The sequence below is a fragment of the Cydia strobilella genome, chromosome 2 (assembly GCF_947568885.1).
Source record: "Cydia strobilella chromosome 2, ilCydStro3.1, whole genome shotgun sequence".
NCBI lineage: Eukaryota > Metazoa > Arthropoda > Insecta > Lepidoptera > Tortricidae > Cydia > Cydia strobilella.
The window spans coordinates 3,622,848-3,644,307 of record NC_086042.1 but is presented as its reverse complement, the minus strand read 5'-3'; the positions used below and the strand labels follow the sequence as shown (position 1 = coordinate 3,644,307).

At 37.9% G+C, this 21,460-nt stretch overlaps 2 non-coding genes across 2 annotated transcripts; one reads left to right on the top strand and one right to left on the bottom strand.

The window, feature by feature from the left end:
• Positions 1 to 4,336: 4,336 nt before the first annotated feature.
• Positions 4,337 to 4,407, bottom strand: Trnag-gcc (transfer RNA glycine (anticodon GCC)). The gene has a single exon. It is a non-coding gene; the product is annotated as a tRNA-Gly (tRNA).
• A 16,767-nt stretch (positions 4,408 to 21,174) lies between these two features.
• On the top strand, positions 21,175 to 21,245 carry Trnag-gcc (transfer RNA glycine (anticodon GCC)). The gene has a single exon. It is a non-coding gene; the product is annotated as a tRNA-Gly (tRNA).
• Positions 21,246 to 21,460: the final 215 nt, after the last annotated feature.

Below are 21,460 nucleotides of genomic sequence, written 5' to 3'. Positions count from 1 at the left end.
TTAACGCATGTCAGTGAAAGAACATGGGTCAAAATCATAAAAATAATTAATGCAAATAAAAAAAGCATTTGAGCAGTACCGCTCTAGTATAAGTTACTCTATGGTCAAAGTTATACTCTGGCAATCCCACTTTTTCAGAAGAAAAAGGAGTAAAATTCAAATTTTCTATGGGACAACCCTTCGCGCCTACAATTTTGTTAACTACGTGAATCGGGTTCATAATGTACGAAAGATAGCAAAAAAACATTTTTGTCGACATTTGTATGGCAAGTATGGCAACATTTGTACGGCTACTTTATCATAGAAATGTCGAATGTGGCATACAAATGTCGACACAGTGCCATACAAATGTCGGAAAGGTGCCATACAAATGTCGTCAGGGTCTTACAAGTGCCAAAAAATAATAAATAGTGCGATAACAATTTTGAAACTGTCGTAGAATGTCGAAAAAATGCCATTTACATGTCAAAAGCGCCATACAAATGTCGGTATTTAAACGTCCATATATCTGGATAACTATAAAATGTAGAATGGTGCCTCGTACTGTAAATTTTTTTGTTGTTAAAAACCCTTCCTAAAACGATGATTATAAATCTGATTTTCCAAAAATAAAAAAATTGCCATACAAATGTTGAAAAAGCACCCTCTTAAAAAAATTACGATGTGCGCGTCAGACAAATGTGTACGCAATCATATTAAATGTATGAAACCGATATGCGTCACGACACACGCAACACGACACGACAGACAAATGTGAACCGGGCTTAATCCCCCAGAGACCATGGAAACAGTTCGAGGTCGCCATCTTTGAATAACGATATGAGCAAATGTTTGCATTTCATTCAGTATTAACATTAATGCCGTCGGGATCGCCTGGTTCGAGAAACGTTAACTTTATGGATCAGTGACAAACAGAATTAAATGTTAAACATGCTTGTTATTATTATTATGTCGACCGGCTAACCCCATTGAATGAATACGCTTATACTTTGTTTACACCAATGGTGATGCCTTTCCACAGCGCAATTCGCCACATGACTGAGCGCGCGATTTTGACTCCAATGTATCGGGCCCATTTGTAGTGCTCGTAAGGCCGGTCTTTACGAAGTAAATATATATGTCTATGGAATCAGTGTTTTCGCAATATTCGATCATACCTTTGGCGCGTATATCCGCTGCTTTTGATGCTGACTGTAGTAGAATTTCTAGAAACGAAATCTATTAGGGGAGACCGAGGTGAGTTGTGACAGAGGAGAGTTGTGACATAGTCGAGTTTTTGGAATCCATTAACTAATAACGAGCTTGCAATAGCGCGCGTTTGTTAGTTCAAATTACTAGCTAACAAACGCGCACTGTTGTGAGCTCGCTAACAGTTAATAGGTTCCAAAAAAATCAACAATGTCACAACTCTCCTCTGTCACAACACTACCTGTTATATGTTACTTTTTTTTTTATGAAATAGGAGGCAAACGAGCAGACGGATCACCTGATGGTAAGCGATTACCGCCGCCAATGGACACCCGCAACACTAGAGGGGTTGTAAGTGCGTTGCCGGCCTTTAAGATGGGAGTACGCTCTTTTCTTCGAAGGTTTGAAGGTCATATCGGTCCGGAAATACCGCAGGCGACAGTTCATTCCACAGTTTAGCTACTTTAATGTTCATGTCAATGTTATTTCAGAATATCGTTTTAAAAATGAGAGCGTAACTTTGATCGTATGACAGCGACATTCGAGTGACTTTTAACCTTAGTATGTTTAATTATACGTCCTTTTAACATTGACTTGTCGTCTTTCGGTCCCATAATTTATGTAAATATCTTACTTACTTAGCTAGAAGTCTTATAACACGAAAGAATATAAATGAGAATGATAACTGGCTTCGCTAAAACTAATTTAATCTTACTTGGATGGTGTATTCACCTCTACTTTGCGAAATATCCGTCTTTATGGTGCACTCTATGGTATTACTTGATATCAAGATTATGTTACAGCTATTACTGTAGAAATATGTTCATATTTAATAAAAGTTTTAGTTAAACCCCTACACTACAGACAGAACCCCTAACCCCTAGTGTTAATTTCATTCGATATTAGCGTGACGTGCGTTCGCGTTTGCGTTATGTATATTTTCGTGTAAACTTAGTGTGCTTATTAAAATTTTCTATAGTCACTTTTGCCGTAAGTAGCATTAATATATATATTTTTACTTAGGGAAAATTGTCTCATTAATGTTTAGTACTTAGGGAAAGTTATTCTAGATCTGTGATAAACAGCAGCGCACGTGAATCTGCCCAAAACTTGAGCGATCGGCATTGAATGTCGGCAATGAAATGTCGCCAAACAGTCCCGCGCTCCATCGGACAAATAGCAGCCGGACTAATAACGGCGAACACGGATATAGAACGGAGTAGAAATGGGTAATTCCGTCCAATCCACGGCAAATCCGCGTTAGATAGCATTATAAAATATGTTTGAATGTTTGAATTTATCTTTACCAAGAAGTACATGGGGTCCCTTTGTCTGACATAATTATTGAAAGTCATAATGTAATGATTGTCTTGTTTATCATTAGTCATAACTCTGAAAACGTTAACTTTTCAGGATTTTCGTAAGCTTATCCTATAGATAGGTTAGGTTAGGTTTGTTTTATGGCAATCCTGAAAAGTTACGTATTTCTGAGAAAAACCAAATTATGACTAACGAAAATCCGGACAAACTATACATTATGACTTAAAACTTTATGGAAAACAAGACCCGAAGTACATAGGTACATGCGAGTTTACCATTGAATGGGCCAGTTTTCACAATATCTGCCAATTCCACCCGTTAGGTACCCTTTCAGCTTCTTTATCCTTCACCTATCCTTGGCCGAAGGGTGTCAAGCTCCGGCGGTTCCACGGCCGACTCCCTGACACTGCGGGGCTGCGTAATGCGTAGCATTTAACATATATTTTTTATAATATGTCCACTACCACCATGACCACGACCACGGCCACCACGACTCCACGACGCACGACACACCGTCGCGACGACGACGACGTGACACGTCACCGGCACCGTCCCGCCCCCGTCCCGTCCCATCCCGTCGTCGGGGTCGGGGACACGTGCGTGACGGCGGTCGGGCCACGACGACGGGAATATTTCGTTTCATTTATCGCTCACCTACGCGGAAATAGATTTTATTTCATGTCAAAAAAATTGCTTTGTCGTACAAAACCGTAGCTTCGTAGGAGTGCCTACCAGAAAAAAACCGGACAAGTTCGAGGTCTGACTCGCCCACCGAGGGTTTCGTACTTTTTTGTGAAATTTTCAACTGTCTAGCTCTCACGGTTCATGAGACACAGCCTGGTGACAGACAGAAACACGGACAGACAGACGGACAGTGGAATCTTCGTAATAGGGTCCCTTTGGGTACGGTACCCTAAAAAATACCTAGCATTTGTTAATTAGACATTACATGCCTCCATACCTATCTAATTAATAATTTGGTAATTATTAGCGATATCTATCGATATCAATGGAAAGATAATAATAAACTAATGAATAATTCTTTTTCTACTCGTCGAGTATAATCTGTGTATTACAACTTCACATGCAACACTACAACCTTACTCTTTTCAACGTTGGATAGTCTATGGCACTTCCGACTCGAGCATAAAAATTTTATCGATACGGTTTAGTCAATTATAAAAATTTTGAAAATAGAACTTCATACATTTCGTGGAGACTCGATTCAATGCATCTGCTTTGTGATTGGTTGGCCAACAAAAACATTTTATTTTATGTTGTAGTAGAAACAATTTCTTCATAAGTCAGAAACGCGCATGTGACACCCTTCATATAGCAACATCCATACCCTACGAAAACCACTTAGCGTTGCTTGTTAGTCTCCATAGGCTACGGTGGCCAAAATCGAGACAAAAACTGTCTTAAAATTGAATTTAGCGCGGAGCAGGTATCAGGGCCTCATGAGTTACGAGGTGTCGTTGATCAACCCGCCGGGGGCGCCGGGCCCGGCGGCCGCGGCCGGGGCGCGCACGAGTATGAAGGTATCGCGGGCTGCGGCAGCTCGCGTATCTTAGCTGTGAACCTTTGTATTGTTTACCTAAGTATATGATTCTACTAGTTGAAAGTATTATTTTTTTGTCTCGTAGAAAAAGTATTGTATACAATAGTGATATAATCAAGCTTTTCAATCTCGTACCTTAACTTAAGCAACTCAGCAAGCTTCGTTGCTTAAACACGGTACTCGACTGAAAAACTCTCTATTATATCACGATTGTATAAAATACTATTTCATAATTATTATATATATAAATTTGCTATGTAAAAAAATTGCATCGGCCGGGAATCGAACCCGGGCCGCCCGCGTGGCAGGCGAGCATTCTACCACTGAACCACCGATGCTTGTATTTTTATGTTGAATATATCAATTATTATTACCGTTATAGAAAGGCAGATGCGCGCGAATGCGCGAGAGTCGTTACACAAGCGAAATTAGATGGAAACGTGACCTTTCTGTAATTGCTTGTTGCTATGTACCTAATGTTGGCAAAGCTGCAGATAAGGTTTTGGGCCGTTTGTAGATAAGAAAATACAATAAAAATTATCGTTAGGCGTGTTTTCAGTTTTAGAATATGTGCATAATATACGATTGGCCCTGTGCTTTTTACTGATTGAATATTTAGAGTACTTTTTAAATAAGCCCACACACAAAAGTATGTAGAGTAGAAATTTTTATTTCAAAATATAACAAATCTTTTATCCATAAATATGCCATTAGTATTTACACATACAATTGTGTTATAACTGTATCTTCGATAATTAGTAATAAGCCCAAATTTCTCAATTGCAAAGCGAGCATCACAGTATGATTCCTCTGATGAGCATGAGCATACGCTCTCTCCCCTCTGGTCCTTCGAACCGGATCAGAAATTGAGGGTAGCGTGTAATAGTTTGCCACACTTTTTTTGTTTTGTTACATATTTTTTGTTAAGTAAAATATGCATACCGTCCAGTTTAACCCCTTTTATTGCACTTAAAAGGTAATGTTTTAAGTGTATAAAATAGGTCTGGTGCATGGTGTATAGTAAAATGTCAAATGTCTCGTATTCTGACATTAGTCTAGTTGTCAATTAATAATGATTAATAAAATAACACTTCCAGAAACCTAGAATATTGAGTTAAAAATCAATAGCAGCAATAATTGGACTAGATAGCTCACTGTTGACGAACCTGAAATATTGATGGAACGCTGAATGTCCATTTTTCGCCCGCAGTTGTACGGGTAACTCTTCCAATTTAAATGAGTTGTGAATCCGAAACCTAGCTATGTAGTTGATTGGACGTACTCTAATCAAACAGCGCGTAGTCCAGTCAAGCCGTAACGAAGCTTACACCAGCGATGTTTACACCGGCCCGTTAATCGGATTAAAGACAAATTTGCCTCAGCACGGCACGCTGCAATCAGTCGGGATCGGGATGTTTGTTGTCGTCGTTATAGGGTTCTGGAAGAGCTGTTCACATATAAATTCTTGTGTAGTAGGAAGATCAAAAAACAATATCATATCATATTAAAGACAAATTTGCCTCAGCACGGCACGCTGCAATCAGTCGGGATGTTTGTTGTCATCGTTATAGGGTTCTGGAAGAACTGTTTACATACTAGATGTTTCCTGTAACAGGAGCAATAAATTAATCTGTAGGCTGTACTCCTCAAACTGACCAACATTTGTCTAGCAACATTTAAAAAAAACTTGTGTTTTGATTTTCATTACACTTTAAAGTTTATTCTAAGACGCAATGTATTGCAAAATTTGTTATATTTAAAGGGTGACAAGCAACGTCAAACACCCAGATGGCAGCGTACATTGAAAATAATATTTAATTAGTATGAAAAAGGTATAATCTAAATATTTTATAATTTTAAAAAGTTGCTGAACAAATGTTGGTCAGTTTAAGGCGTACAACCTCCAGTTTAATTTATTGCTCCTGTTATAGGAAACACCGTCTATATGTATAGTTTTTATATCGATGTTTAGGAAAGAAGCCATTACTTGGAATTGAATGTACCGCTGACAGAGATGGCGCTCATATTTAATGTATGACATATATTTCGGGTATATATTTTTCAAATTATTTTTTATTTAGGTAATAGGCACATAAAAATGTATTTGATCGATAGTGTAGTAAAATAAAACCGTATGACATGATTGCCTTTGCCTTACGTAACACTGAAAATAAGTATTATCTATCGCTGTTCACTGTCCAGTACCCAATACCAAAGAGGATATAATAAGATAGAGCGGTACTGTCATAGTAAATTTTGTAACCACAGTAAATTCACTGCCATCTATCGACACACGATTAAAACTAAAAATAAAAATATCAAAAAATGTATTTATATATGGATAAATGTTTTTTTTTACTTGCAATATTTGCATTGATTATTTTTATATTATTTTGACCCACGTTCTTTCACTGATATGCATTAAAATTGTTAAATAACAAACGAAACGTTTTTTCCTTAGACTGTATCCATCTATTACGGAGTTATATCTATCTTTGCCAATACTAAGTATTTAGGTAAACAGTCCATTTCAATTTCCCTATAAAAGAACTTAAATTCCAAAAACAATGTTTTCTTTCAGTACAGATAAGATAAAAATGTCTAAACTAGTTTCTTACCCTGAATTCCGTTCGCGAATTACGGCTACCAAGTTCAAGCAAATAGTCTGAGATCCGCATGAGATTTTTACTACCGCAATAAATTCGAGTTTGAAATTTTAAAAATTTATCAAAGGAGTATCTTATTAAAATATGTACAACCCATGAAGGCATACCTAAGGTGGAGCGAGCTGTCACTTATTTTTGCCATACTAAATTGAACCTTATCTCCGAGCCAGAAAGGTGTTCCTACCGGACTAGAGAAAACGGTCCACAACGTATTGAACCTAAGTTCACCTATATACTAATAATATAATTATCACACAACGTTTAATATCGTGCATTATTTATTACTGACTTTAATGGTCGTCACGTTTTGACGTTAATTGTATTGCATACTCATATCAGCTATTTAAACCATTAAACAAGTAGAGTTAGACCAAGATAACTTTGCAATGATTTTGATAGCACAGAATGTGCCAGTGTTATTTACACGTCACAATTTCATTTAACGTTTAAAATAACACTTCCACAGTGGGCTATCAAAATCACTGCAGACTTATCTTGGTCTAACTCTACTGTTTAATTACCTATACCTTATGAAACCTAATGGTCGGATGCAAAAGGTAATATAATAATGATTGATTGATTGATTTGATTATATTTATATTTATTTATGTTGAATGTAAGGCAGATTTTCACGTCACAATAAATAAGACAGTAAATAGAAAGTCCATGCATAGATCGTGATCGGCAACGCAGGCTTCGTCAAGTGGACACAAAAGCAAATCAGCAACAGGCTTCGTCATCTACTTACAAATGATGTAATCCGCAACAGGCTTTGTCAATCTTAACCACTAAATTAAACTATTTAGGCTATGGTGCCACCCCGGACTGTAGCCGGCCCAAACGAAACAATATAAATATAATGAAAAGCATACATGCATTAGAGATAAAATGTATTAGATATTTTTAATGATTCGGTTCTGTTTTCACTCTTTGCCAAAATAACAGACGACGTCATTAATTCCGTCATCGTATCCTGTACTATAGGTATTTTTTTGCGCAGTTGCGTTGTTTACGGTGGACCTTTGCGTGCTATATACTAAGCCTTCAGGGCCCTATGGGCTCAACAGAGATCATGGACATTTATTCTTTCGGTCCTTCTGGAAAAATACTTTCAAAGCTCATAAACCTTCTAGTGTACGTGGCTTTTTCTTATGGTACCTGTAGATTTAGATTTAGATTTATTTATTTCAGGATAAAAATTACACTATAAATTTGCATCAATGTCAAAATTATGCATATCTTCTTATCATGATCGTCAAACATTACATACTAAAAAATACAAAATAAATTAAAATAATTTTTTCTCCCAATAAGGAGGAGGTAAAAAGGAGCCCACTGACTATCAGTCCGCCGGACGATATCGGCTTGTCAGTTAGAACAAAAATTTGACAGTTCCGAACAACTGACAGGCCGATATCGTCCGGCGGACTGATAGTCAGTGGGCCCCTTAAGTATATATAAACAAAAACATGTCAAAAATAGATGTCAATCTTAGCAATTTAGAATCATCATTAAATGTCAAACAAAATAAAATATCACAAAAGAAGTAAATGCCATTTTTAAAATACAATAAATCATTTGAATCATAAATAAAATTACATATATCATTACAAATTCAATTCCATGAAATCACTTAGAGAGTACAGAGGGTTATCCAACAAACGGTTTCTCAATTTGCGCTTAAATGCTTCGTCACACTGCTCATTTTGTTGTTCGTATAGTAAGTTGGGCCAATGACTCGAGGGTTCTTCCTTGAAAGTGCCATGCGACGGGGAACTGTTCTCAGACGCCCTGTAGCTCGAAGCAGTTTGCCTGGAAAGTTAACTGTAGCAAATTGAGATATATTGTGTCTTACATATAGCAATAGATCGCACAAGTATTGTGAGTAGTGCGTCATTATACGTTGAGAGCTAAAGACCTCTTTGCAAGGCCAAAGCCAAAGGCCAAGGCCAAGCTTCTTTGTGTGTATTAGGAGTTTCAGAAAAGGTAAAAATGTGTCCTACCTGTTTGGGTCGATTTTTCATCTTCCATATAAATTTATTTAAAAGTGTTTTTTGTAAGGGTCACTCGGGCGGGAAAGTCGCACTAGTTCCGTGCGATAGATAAGTATACACGAGACAAATGTATACATTCACTAATCGCTAGGCTTTACCGCTAGTATATACAAGTAGTTATAGACGCGACACCGAGCGACCGGGGTAAGAGAAAGAATATTCATATAAAATTTGGGTAGCATCGGATTTTTTCTCTTTCGCTCTTATAAATTTCGGTATTCGCCCTCGCCTCCTACCTATGATGCCACCCGGTCGCTGATAAGGACAAAGCATGGCACTATTTTCTCTTTCCTCTTATAGGAATCGCAATAAGACTATCTTTCTCTATCAAGGAGTGTCAGGCCCTTGGTTAGAGATGTCTGCAGGTGAGAAGACAAGTAAGGGTACTTAATCCTTCTTCTCGCTCTGTGGTCTTAGGCAGGAGCACGGCCTGGAACACATGTAACAAAAAACCGGCCAAGTGCGAGTCGGACTCGCCCACCGACGGTTCCGTACTTTTTAGTATTTGTTGTTATAGCGGCAGCAGAAATACATTATCTGTAAAAATTTCAACTGTCGAACTATCACGGTTCATGAGATACATCCTGGTGACGGACAGACGGATAGTGGAGTCTAAGTAATAAGGTCCCGTTTTTACCCTTTGGGTACGGAACCCTAAACATGACGTTTTTTATTCATTCCAGAAGTATTTCATATATTTTTTCCATCATTAGCAGCTTTGTAAATCATATTCGAAGGTATAAATATTAAAATTTAAAATGAATTCGTTTCAACAAAACATACAGCAAACCTTTTTTTAGATAACGGTAAAACGTAGGTACACAAACTCAGTGCTATTTTACTGAGATATAAATCGAAAAACTTGCCTCCTGTATACAATGACCATCATAAATAGTAAAGAAGCCAGAAACTTGGCCTATTCTTCGCTGACAAAGTTGTTTTTTTATATTTGACCAAAGATATATTCGAAATAGATACCGCAAGTAATGTGTAATAGATGAAAATATTATTTATTAAATTCGTAAATACCTAGTTTAAGTTATTAATAGTTACTCACTTGGATAAATTAAACAAAACATACAAAACAATCTGCTCTCAGTAAAGCTTTAGTAATATTTATTCAATGAAAATGTTATTGTTGACAGCTAATAAATCATATCTATAACCGTGTCATAAAATAACATAACCTAGTTTAGGGCTCAAAATACTATTCCTAGGCTTATTTAAAAACCAGCCAAGTGCGAGTCGGACTCGCGCACCGAGGGTTCCGTACTTTTTAGTATTTGTTGTTATAGCGGCAACAGAAATACATCATCTGTGAAAATATCAACTGTCAAACTATCACGGTTCATGAGATATAGCCTGGTGACAGACAGACGGACAGCGGAGTCTTAGTAATAGGGTCCCGTTTTTACCCTTTGGGTACGGAACCCTAAAAATCGAATCCTCTTACCTAAAGATGAAATATACGATGTAAAAAGCTCTAAATAATTTATATGCCTGAATACATCATTTTTACAAGGTTTTATTTAACTTACTATATATGTATATAATTATGCTATGTTAAAATCAAAGCTTGCAAGCTAAATAAGACCCACTTCCCATTATTCGATTGAGCTGAAACTACACATACGACATGTATAATTTGTGTGAAAATGCAATATTATGCGATCATCGAGTTTGATGAACAGAACTCTGTGATAAAACAACGCAAAATAATTATGTTTGGGTTTTTAAGAAATATTGTGTAGATGAGATTTTGTTGCCCAGTTATTGAAGGAAAAGTACAGTCAGCGATAAAGCTTGTACTATCAATATTTTTTTTGACTAAAAACTTATTAATTTCCATTGCATCTTTTGGACGACTTCTATGCCATTAGACGGAAGAGAGTGGCCTCATTACTACGACGTGTGCGCGGCAGCACTAACAGCATACTGGCGTCTCGACCTCGACTGCCCGCTCATTAGGTACTGGACAGAAGTAGTCATTGGTAGGTCTAAGTCTAAGTAGATATGTGCCGGCCCGAGTCCTTGATCAGGGTAGAGCGAAATCGGGTTTTGGCGCCCTTCGTTGAAGCTTTTTACCCAAAAGCAAAACGAACCATATTTTTGGCCCGCGTCACACTCGCGTCTTTTAAAACTATTTTTTTTCTCATTTGCCATTTTGGCGCCCCCCTTGCCATCCGGCGCCTAGAGCGGCCGCTCCACTCGCTCTACCCTAGATCCGGCCCTGGATATAAGTTACTAACATAATTAATATTAAGGCTAAAATGTTACTAACAAAATATGGATCGCTTTTAGTCTGAAATAGCGATATATATTTTTTTACTATTTTCTTGCGTAGTCTATTTCATTCGTTCGTAGATCTGTAATGTAACAAAAACTCTGTTTACGACAGCGTGTGCTTACGACACTTGTGAAAGGCAGCGTCAATCTTGGACATCTTACGGCTTGTTCCAGCCATTTTGTTTTTAGATTGCTGAACCCAAGAGAGAATAATTTTTTTTTTGTGTTTTGTCAAAACTACCAGGGGCCCGTTTCTCAAAAGCTTGTAACTTGTAATACAAGCGGATGTCACAATTTGACAGCCTTTGTTTAAAAGGGACTTCCACTTGTATTACAAGTTACGAGCTATTGAGAAACGGGCCCCAGACAGTACCTTACCCTTATGAAATATCTTCGTTTATTGAAACTTGTCATTTTGGTCGGATGGCAGGCTTTCGTAAAAACTAGTGTCTACGCCAATTGCGATTAGTTGCCAAGTGGATTGGCAAAAAGCCGGGACAACGCGAGGAAGATGATGTTGTCAATTGTAATGTATATATGCAAGAGCGATAGATAGGTAGAATTTTAATTTTCTGTTCGCGATAGGCCCCAAATCATTCCATTTGTTCAACAGAACCTCTGGAACTACTACCGCCGCTACACCTAACGTCGCCCGCCTCAACGCTGCAGCAATAATGCCGCAACAGTAATGCTGCTGCAGGAGTTATCGTCATCCGAATGTCACCTTTATTTCATGGATCTACTGTTTGTTATGGTACTCTATGGTTAACGGTTAACGAAGCATATTTTTGCAACATTGCGTTATTATTACTATAGAGACGACATACCAAACAATGAAATTGTTGCAATCACAACCTGTACCACGCGACCAAAACGTCGTAAGCGCCGTAAAATTCATGGCGCTTACGCGTTTAGGTCGCGATAGTCACGCTCCGCTTCTATGGTTTGATGCCAAAACGGTAGCAACTCATGGCGCAAAATACTGGTGCTCTGTGCCGGTTCTGTACATTAGTAATAATAGTTCAATGTTTTGCAACGATCTCTCAAACAACTCGTATGTCAAATCGGTGCAAATTATATTTCGTCAACATCACAATAATTTATATTTCGCGATTCAATGTATTTTTGCTATAAAATATATCACTCTGTACAGTCTTCTCTATTTATAAGACTGACTAGGTACCTACACGTATTAACCCACCCACATCAGGGTATTCCCGGCGGCCAGACGGCCTGATTACTTTTTAAACCTATTTGTTTTCTATTAACTCTTATCGATAGTTTTATAGTACATTATTGTCGAGGCTCGGAAGTAGCTACTTGCTGGCTGAGGATTCGTTTTAAACGGACGACCTTGGGAGTCCGTTTAATTGAATCCGAAGCCAGCAAGTAGCCTTCCAGCCGAGTCATATATAGTGTTTTTTTTTTAAATGGCGCAATAAATACAAATATAATAGAAATATTTTACAGAAGCAACGTTCTTATGTATATATTTTCACAGAAAAAAGTAAAAAGATTTGCTTTGCCGCCGTTTTTTTTTTATTAAAAATAGAAGTGTATTTTTCTGCTGAAAGTACGCCAACCTATTTGAGACACCTAAATAGTCGCGGTACCAACATTATAATAATAAGTACTGATTAGCTAGAGATCTTAGATCCCGTTTTCTAAGGGGACCTTGCATTTTTGAGACAAAGCAAACCGCTTGGAACAGGTGTTCCTGGGGGTGATCTGAGCTGATTTAGCCCGGTTGCCACGAGGTTCCCCCCAGCAGGTGGGCAGGGGAGGGGGGGGAAAGTGCCTCCGGCGCGCCCCACTCTTAAGCTTTATATCTGCATATATCTAGCAAATATATCAAGTTTGGTGTCTTTTTCGTATAATTCGAGGATGAAGAATTCATTTCTGTGATTAAATTTTCACTCACCCATACAAAAAATACGAGAAATTGAAAATTCAAAAATTTTCTTTACACTTTTTTTTTCGAAAATCCTCTACAAAATTAAAACTATGGCGATTTGCTCTAGAAAAAAAATACCTGTAAATAGCCCAGTTATCCTTCTATATAAAATAGTAAACTTGTTAAACATTTTTCTTTTATAACTCTGTTAAAAAAAATGTTTTGTGTCGCACGGCGTACCCGCGTTGTAAGAGCGGTATGCAGCTTTTAGGATTTTTAAGTATGTTTAGATGATTTCTAACAAGTTGTTATTCTTCTGGTTGTAGATTACATTAATAAATTACTTCTGGATGTGATATATAGTTGGTCAAGCAAATCATGTCAGCAGAAAAAGGCGCGAAATTCAAATTTTATATGGGACGATATCCCTTCGCGCCTACATTTTATAAATTTGCCAGTAGTTATTATAAATGTGATAAAATTAGCATAGTTAGATGTTTGACAAAAATGCGGGTTAAAATTAGATATCTATTGTTCGCAATTGCCACTACATGCACATAGGTCCGTACATTTTAGTTTTTTTAACGCAGTTGCACCTCCTTGCTCATTTGTTTTGCAGCGGCAACGAATAATCTCCAAACAAGCAGCAGCCGCCGCAGGTCGGCTTGTCCATATGGGCTCCCAATAACCATTTTGTTTGGACCAGCCCCAGTCAGCAGGGCATGGTAGCTGTTGCTAAGAGGATATAATCTGTCCCCAAACCTACTCCCCAAACTCCTCCTTGGTAAACTGCACGGAGAATATGTTTACGTAGGGCATCTTCTGTTGGAGGCAGATTCTCTAACTCAGGGTTTCTTAAACTTTTTGCTATCACGGACCATTTTCACAATTTAAACAATTCCACGGACCCCGGTTAAAATATATTTTAGAAAAATAATAAAAACCCTTATTTATATTTTAAAATTTATTTTTATAAGTTTCATTACACTTAGGTTTCGTCAAGTTTATTACAAAATTTCCTAATAAGTATGTTTACAGTAGGTATTTGACTTACTGCGGACCCCTGATAAACATGCTACGAACCCCTAAGGGGTCCGTGGACCCCACTTTAAGAAACCCTGCTCTAACTGGAGATTTCTTATTGTATAAAGTACTCTTCGACACTCATTTACCTGATCTGAAATCAGTAACAAAATGCATAGTGTTAAAATACTGTCTAGGGATCAATTCACACCTCGTAATTCAAATCTGTCCAGACTTAAAAATGTAAGACTCTTACTTGTGATACAAGACCATAACAAATTTTTCCAATATTTGCAAATTTGGCAACGCCTGCTCAGTATTGCCTTGTTTGTCGTATTTAAATCCCTCTGTTACAGCAGGTCCAGCAGGATATGCCCTCCAAGCTTGAAATACGCTTTTTTTCACCTTTCCACACAAAAAAGAAACAGTGTCGCAACCTGAAAAGGCGTGGAAGAATGCTAAGACTACTGTACTTTCTGGTCCTGTGAAATAAATTATATATCTATGCGTTACAAATAAAATCATATGTTTAAAGAAAGTTTGCAGCACGTGACCAATTGCCCAGATGACCTGTCTCGTACTGCGGTGACATATTTATTTTATTTACAATTAATGGAGGAACTACAAAAGTTACCTAATGAAGATGCAATAGCATGGCACGAGAGGAACTGGTCATTCTTTCCTGTGCCAATATGTACCCATAACTCCTGGAGCTCCGGCAATTGTGATATACATGCAACTGCGAGAACAACAAAATCAGTATCCACTGTGCGTAGCATAATTTTTGTGTGACCTGGGGCTACAGCATCAGCCACATAATGGACCATCATGCGCGTGTCTGCTTCCTGTACGAGGGCAACTGGTCACGTGCTGCAAACTTCCTTTAAATATATGATTTTATTTGTAACGCATAGATGTATAATTTATTTCACAGGACCAGAAAGGACAGAAGTCTTGCCATTCTTCCACGCCTTTTCAGGTTGCGACACTATTTCTTTTTTGTGTGGAAAGGCGACAAAAAGCGTATTTCAAGCTTGGAGCGCATATCCTGCTGTAACGAAGGGATTTAAATTTGGCAAACAAGGCAATATTGAGCAGGCGTTGCCAATATTGGAAAAATTGTTATTGTCTTATATGACATGTAAGTCTTACAATATTAAGTCTGAACAGATTTCAATTACGAGGTTGCAACCCTAGACTTATTTTAACACTATGCATTTTGTTATTGATTTCAGATCAGGTACAAGTACGAGTGTAAATGAGTGCCGAAGAAATCTCCAGTTAGAGAATCTGCCTCCAACGGAAGATGCGCTACGTAAACATTATTCTCCGTGCAGTTTACCAAGGAGGCTATGTTTGGGGACATATTATAGCCGCTCAGCAACAGGTTGGAACATTGGGAGCCCATATGGACAAGCCTACCTGCGGCGGCTGCTGCTTGTTTAGAGCTTATTCGTTGCCGCTGCAAAACAAAATGCGCAGGGAGGTGCAACTGCGTTAAAAAAAACTAAAATGCACTGACATATTTATGTGCATGTAGTGGCAATTGCGAACAATATATATCTTATTTCAACCCGCATTTTTTGTCAAACATCTAACTATGTTAATTTTATCACACCCATACTAATCCATACTAATATTTTAAATGCGAAAGTGTGTCTTTCTGTCTGTTTGTTACCTCTTCACGCTTAAACCGCTGAACCGATTTACTTGAAATTCAGTGTAGAGATAGTTTGAGTCTCGGGGAAGGTCATAGGATAGTTTTTATCTCAGAATTCACCCCTTAAGGGGGTGAAAAGGGGGGTGGAAGTTTATATGGGGAATCAATAAAAAGGAGATTGGATAAAAGTCGCGGGCAAAAGCTAGTATTATATATGCGAAAGTGTGTCTGTCTGTCTGTCTGTTACCTCTTCAGGCTTAAACCGCTGGACCGATTTAGTTGAAATTTGATATAGAGATAGTTTGAGTCCCGGGGAAGGACACAAGGTGGTTTTTATATCAGAAATTATCCTTTAAGGGGGTGAAAAGGGAGGTGGAAGTTTGTATGGGAAATCGATAAAAAGCATATTGGATAAAAAATAAGCTACCCAAATACTAACTCCACGCACACGAAGTCGCGGGCAAAAGCTAGTTAATAGTAAAGTTTTCCCAAAGTCTTTATTTATATATTTGTATATATATCACGTCCAGAAGTAATTTATTAATGTAGTCTACGAACAGAAGAATAAAAACTCATCAAAAATCATCTAAACATACTTAAAAATCCTAAAAGCTGCATACCGCTCTTACAACGCGGGTACGCCGTGCGACACAAAACATTTTTTTTAACAGAGTTATAAAAGAAAAATGTTTGACAAGTTTACTATTTTATATAGAAGGATAACTGGGCTATTCATAGGTATTTTTTTTCTAGAGCAAATCGCCATAGTTTTAATTTTGTAGAGGATTTTCGAAAAAAAAAGTGTAAAGAAAATTTTTGAAATTTGATTTTCTCGTATTTTTTGTATGGGTGAGTGAAAATTTAGTCACAGAAATGAATTCTTCATCCTCGAATTATACGAAAAAGACACCAAACTTGATATATTTGCTAGATGTATGCAGATATAAAGCTTAGAGTGAGGCGCGCCGGAGCCACTTTCCCCCCCCCTCCCCTGCCCACCTACTGGGGGGAACCTCGTGGCAACCGGGCTAAATCAGCTCAGATCACCCCCAGGAACACCTGTTCCAAGCGGTTTGCTTTGTCTCAAAAATGCAAGGTGGTGGACCTAAGATCTCCCACTAGATCATCTGTTTGGCTGTTTAATGGACCTATGCCTTCATTTGATATGGCCACTTCAACTTTTAAAAAGTTTGGAACTCGACAAATAATGGAATTTGTATGCAACATTGTAGTCCTGAAATCGAGACTGCAATGTTTTTAACGTTTTAATTTTTTGACTGACCATAAACTACGCACTTCGCGACCTACTTTTTAACCGGCAACGTCGACTTTGACGTCCATTTTTGAGAAAAAGCAATTTTCAGGCGTACAGCTTCTTGTACTTGTTTAGTTACAAGTGTGACCACTATGTTACAATGATAAATTATAGGTACTTATATTATTTGAACGTAAAAACTACGTCAAAAGTGCAGATAGGGAAATAGGGAAAATTTGGTTATTTACAGCTATTTACGTTCTTTTTATGATGGCTGTAAAGGGGCCTACTGACTATCAGTCCGTCAGACGATATCGGCCTGTCAGTTGTTCGGAACTGTCAATTTTTTGTTCTAACAGACAGGCCGATATCATCCGGCGGACTGATAGTCTGTAATGGATTACATTAGGTACATTTACATGCTAATAACTATTAAATGAACAATTTTAATAACCACCTACGCTATATGCCAAAAAATCCATTAAATGCCAAAATGCCTTACATAATTTTGGAAAAGAGCTTATACTCTTCAAACTGCTAAATAGATTTCTATATCAAAATTTTGAAAAAAATACACAAAAATCTATAGATGACAGGAAAACCTATTAGAAATGCGCAGTCAAGCGTGAGTCGGACTTAATTACTTAGTTTTTTATCCGACCCCTACGGGTTTTTAAAGACATTTCACTCACGACGACGACGAAAGACGTTTCTCATAAAAAAATACATTGTTAAAATTTGCATGTGTAATGTAAGGAACCCTTGGAAAGCGAGTCCGACTCGCACTTGGCCAGTTTTTTTATTATAGGAATCTTTACTCGTTTTTTTAACTATCGGGCCGAACAAAGACCCTATTTACCAACCCTATAGCATAAAAATATTGCCTATTATCGAAACATGCAACAACTAAATAATATGCTGTTAAGACATGAAAGTTTCAGTGACGAAGAATCATTTTACATAATTCGCACGTTCTCAAGAAATGAGAATCTTTACAGTCTCTCCAAACCTAATTTTATAAAATACCCATGACAATAATAACTACAAGGACCTAGATCACTTGTTCAATATTTGACTTGGAAATACTTTATTAGCGCCCGAGCAGAATTGTGTTTTCTGAGGACTTGGAAACTTTAAATTTGAAACTCGGACCAAAGATAGATATAACTCCGTAATAGATGGATACAGTCTAAGGAAAAAACGTGCCTCGAAAATCACGAAAATTTGATTCTCGATCAGATGGCGCCACTAGTTTTGGCCTACTCTCGTATAGAGGGCGTTGACGGTTTCGTTTGTTATTTATAATTTTAACGCATATCAGTGAAAGAACATGGGTCAAAATTATATAAAAATAATTAATGCAAATAAAAAAATCTTTATCCATATTTAAATACAGTTTAACGTATTTTTATAAATCTTTATTTTTAGTTTTAAAGTATGTCGATAGATGGCAGTGAATTTACAGTGGTTACAAAATTTACTATGACAGTACCGCTCTATCTTATTATATCCTCTTTGCTCGGACGAAACGTTTTACCTCCTCCTTATTGGTACGGACGGCTAAGGAATGGAATGCGCTCCCACCATCTGTATTCCCTGATCAATATGACCTCGGTCTCTTTAAAACAAGAGTGAATAGGCTGTTACTGAACCGGTGAGCTCCATCTTAAGCCCTGTCTTCACTTTTCATTAGGTGTGACTAGGGCCAATCGCCGATCAGTTTATAATAAATAAAAAATAAATAACGAACAGGCGAACAGTATCCAAATTGTAGAATTTTCCATGTTTCTGATCGAGAATCAAATTTTCGTGATTTTCGAGGCACGTTTTTTCCTTAGACTGTATCCATCTATTACGGAGTTATATCTATCTTTGATCGTACCCATAGAGTATATTGATCGTACGTATTAGATAGAGGAGGAGTTTCGCACCCCTGCTTTTAGTAAGTTTCACTGGTCCTCGTACTTTTTAAACGTCAAACCAAATGGCACCCGTCTCACCGAGGTAAGCATATTAGAACGCCAGTAGCCCTGTAAGTGTAGCTATGCGACAACTCACGACGCTTGAACAGGTGAAACAACCCCCAACCTCCAGGCACGTGTCATAATAACAGTAACATAGTTACAATTAGACAGCCAGCGTCAGCACGTGCTGACTCGTGCTTACGTGCCGAGTTCGGGTATTGGGAGGCGTATTCGAACTTTAAAGGGGCCCACTGATTATCAGTCCGCCGGACGATATCAGCCTGTCAGTTAGAACAAAAAATGTACAGTTTCGAACCACTGACAGGCCGACATCGTCCGGCGGACTGGTAATCAATGGGCCCCTTAAGAGAAAAGGGGACGGCCGCTTCTTCATACAAACGTGGTAGTCGTGGTACCCGTTTTGGCCGTTTTTCTTTGGATATTGAACTAAGTGGAAAATATTTTTAAATAATTAGATGTAAGTATATTTACCACAGCGTTTGACATTTTAAGGAGCGTGAAACAAATTTCATACAATTTTTTAACATACAACTCTTATAATAATCAAAAATTTGAAAAAATCAAACGAAGGGGCATAGCTGTGGTTGATATAAATCAAATCGCGTCGAAATATTTTCAATAATGTATTATCATGCTTACCCTAATATAAAAAACCGGCCAAGTGCGAGTCGGACTCGCGCACGAAGGGTTCCGTACCATTACGGAAAAAACAGCAAAAAATCACGTTTGTTGTATGTTAATATTTATATTATTCTGTTTTTAGTATTTGTTGTTATAGCGACAACAGAAATACGTCTTTTGTGAAAATTTCAACTGTCTAGCTATCACGGTTCATGAGATACAGCCTGGTGACAGACAGACAGACGGACAGACGGACGGACAGACGGACAGCGGAGTCTTAGTAATAGGGTCCCGTTTTTACCCTTTGGGTACGGAACCCTAAAAACAGGCACGTAAAGTCGCAGGACACCGCCAATATTATATGGGCATAATTACCAACAAAGCAAAGCCGTGCTCAAAGTCATTAATCATAAGTTGACTGGAGCAAACGAATTTTAACTAACCTCGAGCGTGGTAATTAACCTTAGATTACTGCGTATACCTCGTATTTGACGAAAAAGAATAGTTGTAAAAGCAATCGTAATTATTACGCAATAAAGTTCATTTACAATTGCATTTTGAATGATGATGCTACTGATACGACTGAGCTCGAAAACCTGGAAACAGTAGCTATCCTGGCGTTTTGTTAACAGGTGCTGCGATCAAAGATAGATCTCCGTAATAGATGTATACAGTCTAAAGAAAAAAACGTGCCTCGAAAATCAAGAAAATTTTATTCTCGATCAGATGGCGCCACTACCTTTGGCCTACTCTTGAATAGATGGTGTACGGTTTCGTTTGTTTTTAACAATTTTAACGCTTCACTGATATGAAGGAACATGGGTCAAAATCGTATAAAAATAATTAATGCAAATAAACAAAAATCATCCATATTTTTATTTTTAGTTTCAATCGTGTGTCGTTTTAAATTCAGATGGCAGTGAATTTACTGTGGCTATAAAATTTACTATGACAGTACCGCTCTATCCTATTATATCCTCTCCTGCAACTAAGGGGCCCAGTCCGCCGGACGATATTGTCCTGTCATTTAGAACAAGAACTTTACAGTTCCGATCTTCCGATGACAGGCCGATATCGTCCGGCGGACTGGTAATAGGTGGGCCCCTTAAGTTACGCGTTCTGAGAAAGAAATTAACGATGCTACTTGTGTTAGTAGGAACTGTCTTTTGAGTCTAAATTAGTAGAAATCAATTTCCGACAGAAGTTCCGAGAGACCGAACAGAATAAAATAAATATTTAAGTTGGGCTCTCATACAACAAACGTGATTTTTTGCCGTTTTTTGCGTAATGGAACCCTTCGTGCGCGAGTCCGACTCGCATCGGTATTTGTAATAGTTATAAATTATGTATATTCTAGCAAACCAACAGCTAATTTTAATTTCACTATCCACAAGATCTCGTCGAATGATGAAAGTTGCGTAGTAATTTGTTTAGATTGGCAAAAGTGAACGGCACGCTTACAACTACATAGAAGGCGGTAAGTCCCACGACGTGTCCATTCTAATTTAAACCTTGGTCAGCTTCTTTTAAGGCTGAAATTAGAAAGACCCAATTTTAATTTATTTTCTGATGTTATTACACATTTTGGTGCAATACATGTTATGTGAATTTTGTGTAGTATTTGTATGAAGAGGTCAGTCAATATGAACGTTTTGGTACAAGCATCGGTGGTTCAGTGGTAGAATGCTCGCCTGCCACGCGGGCGGCCCGGGTTCGATTCCCGGCCGATGCAAGTTTTTTGATATTACAAATTTTCTATTATATACTTTTTAGGGCTCCGTACCCAAAGAGTAAAAACGGGACCTTATTACTAAGACTCCGCTGTCCGTCGGTCTGTCTGCCTGTCACCAGGCTGTATCTCATGAACCGTGATAGCTAGACAGTTGACATTTTCACAGATGATGTATTTCTGTTGCCGCTATAACAACAAATACTAAAAAGTACGGA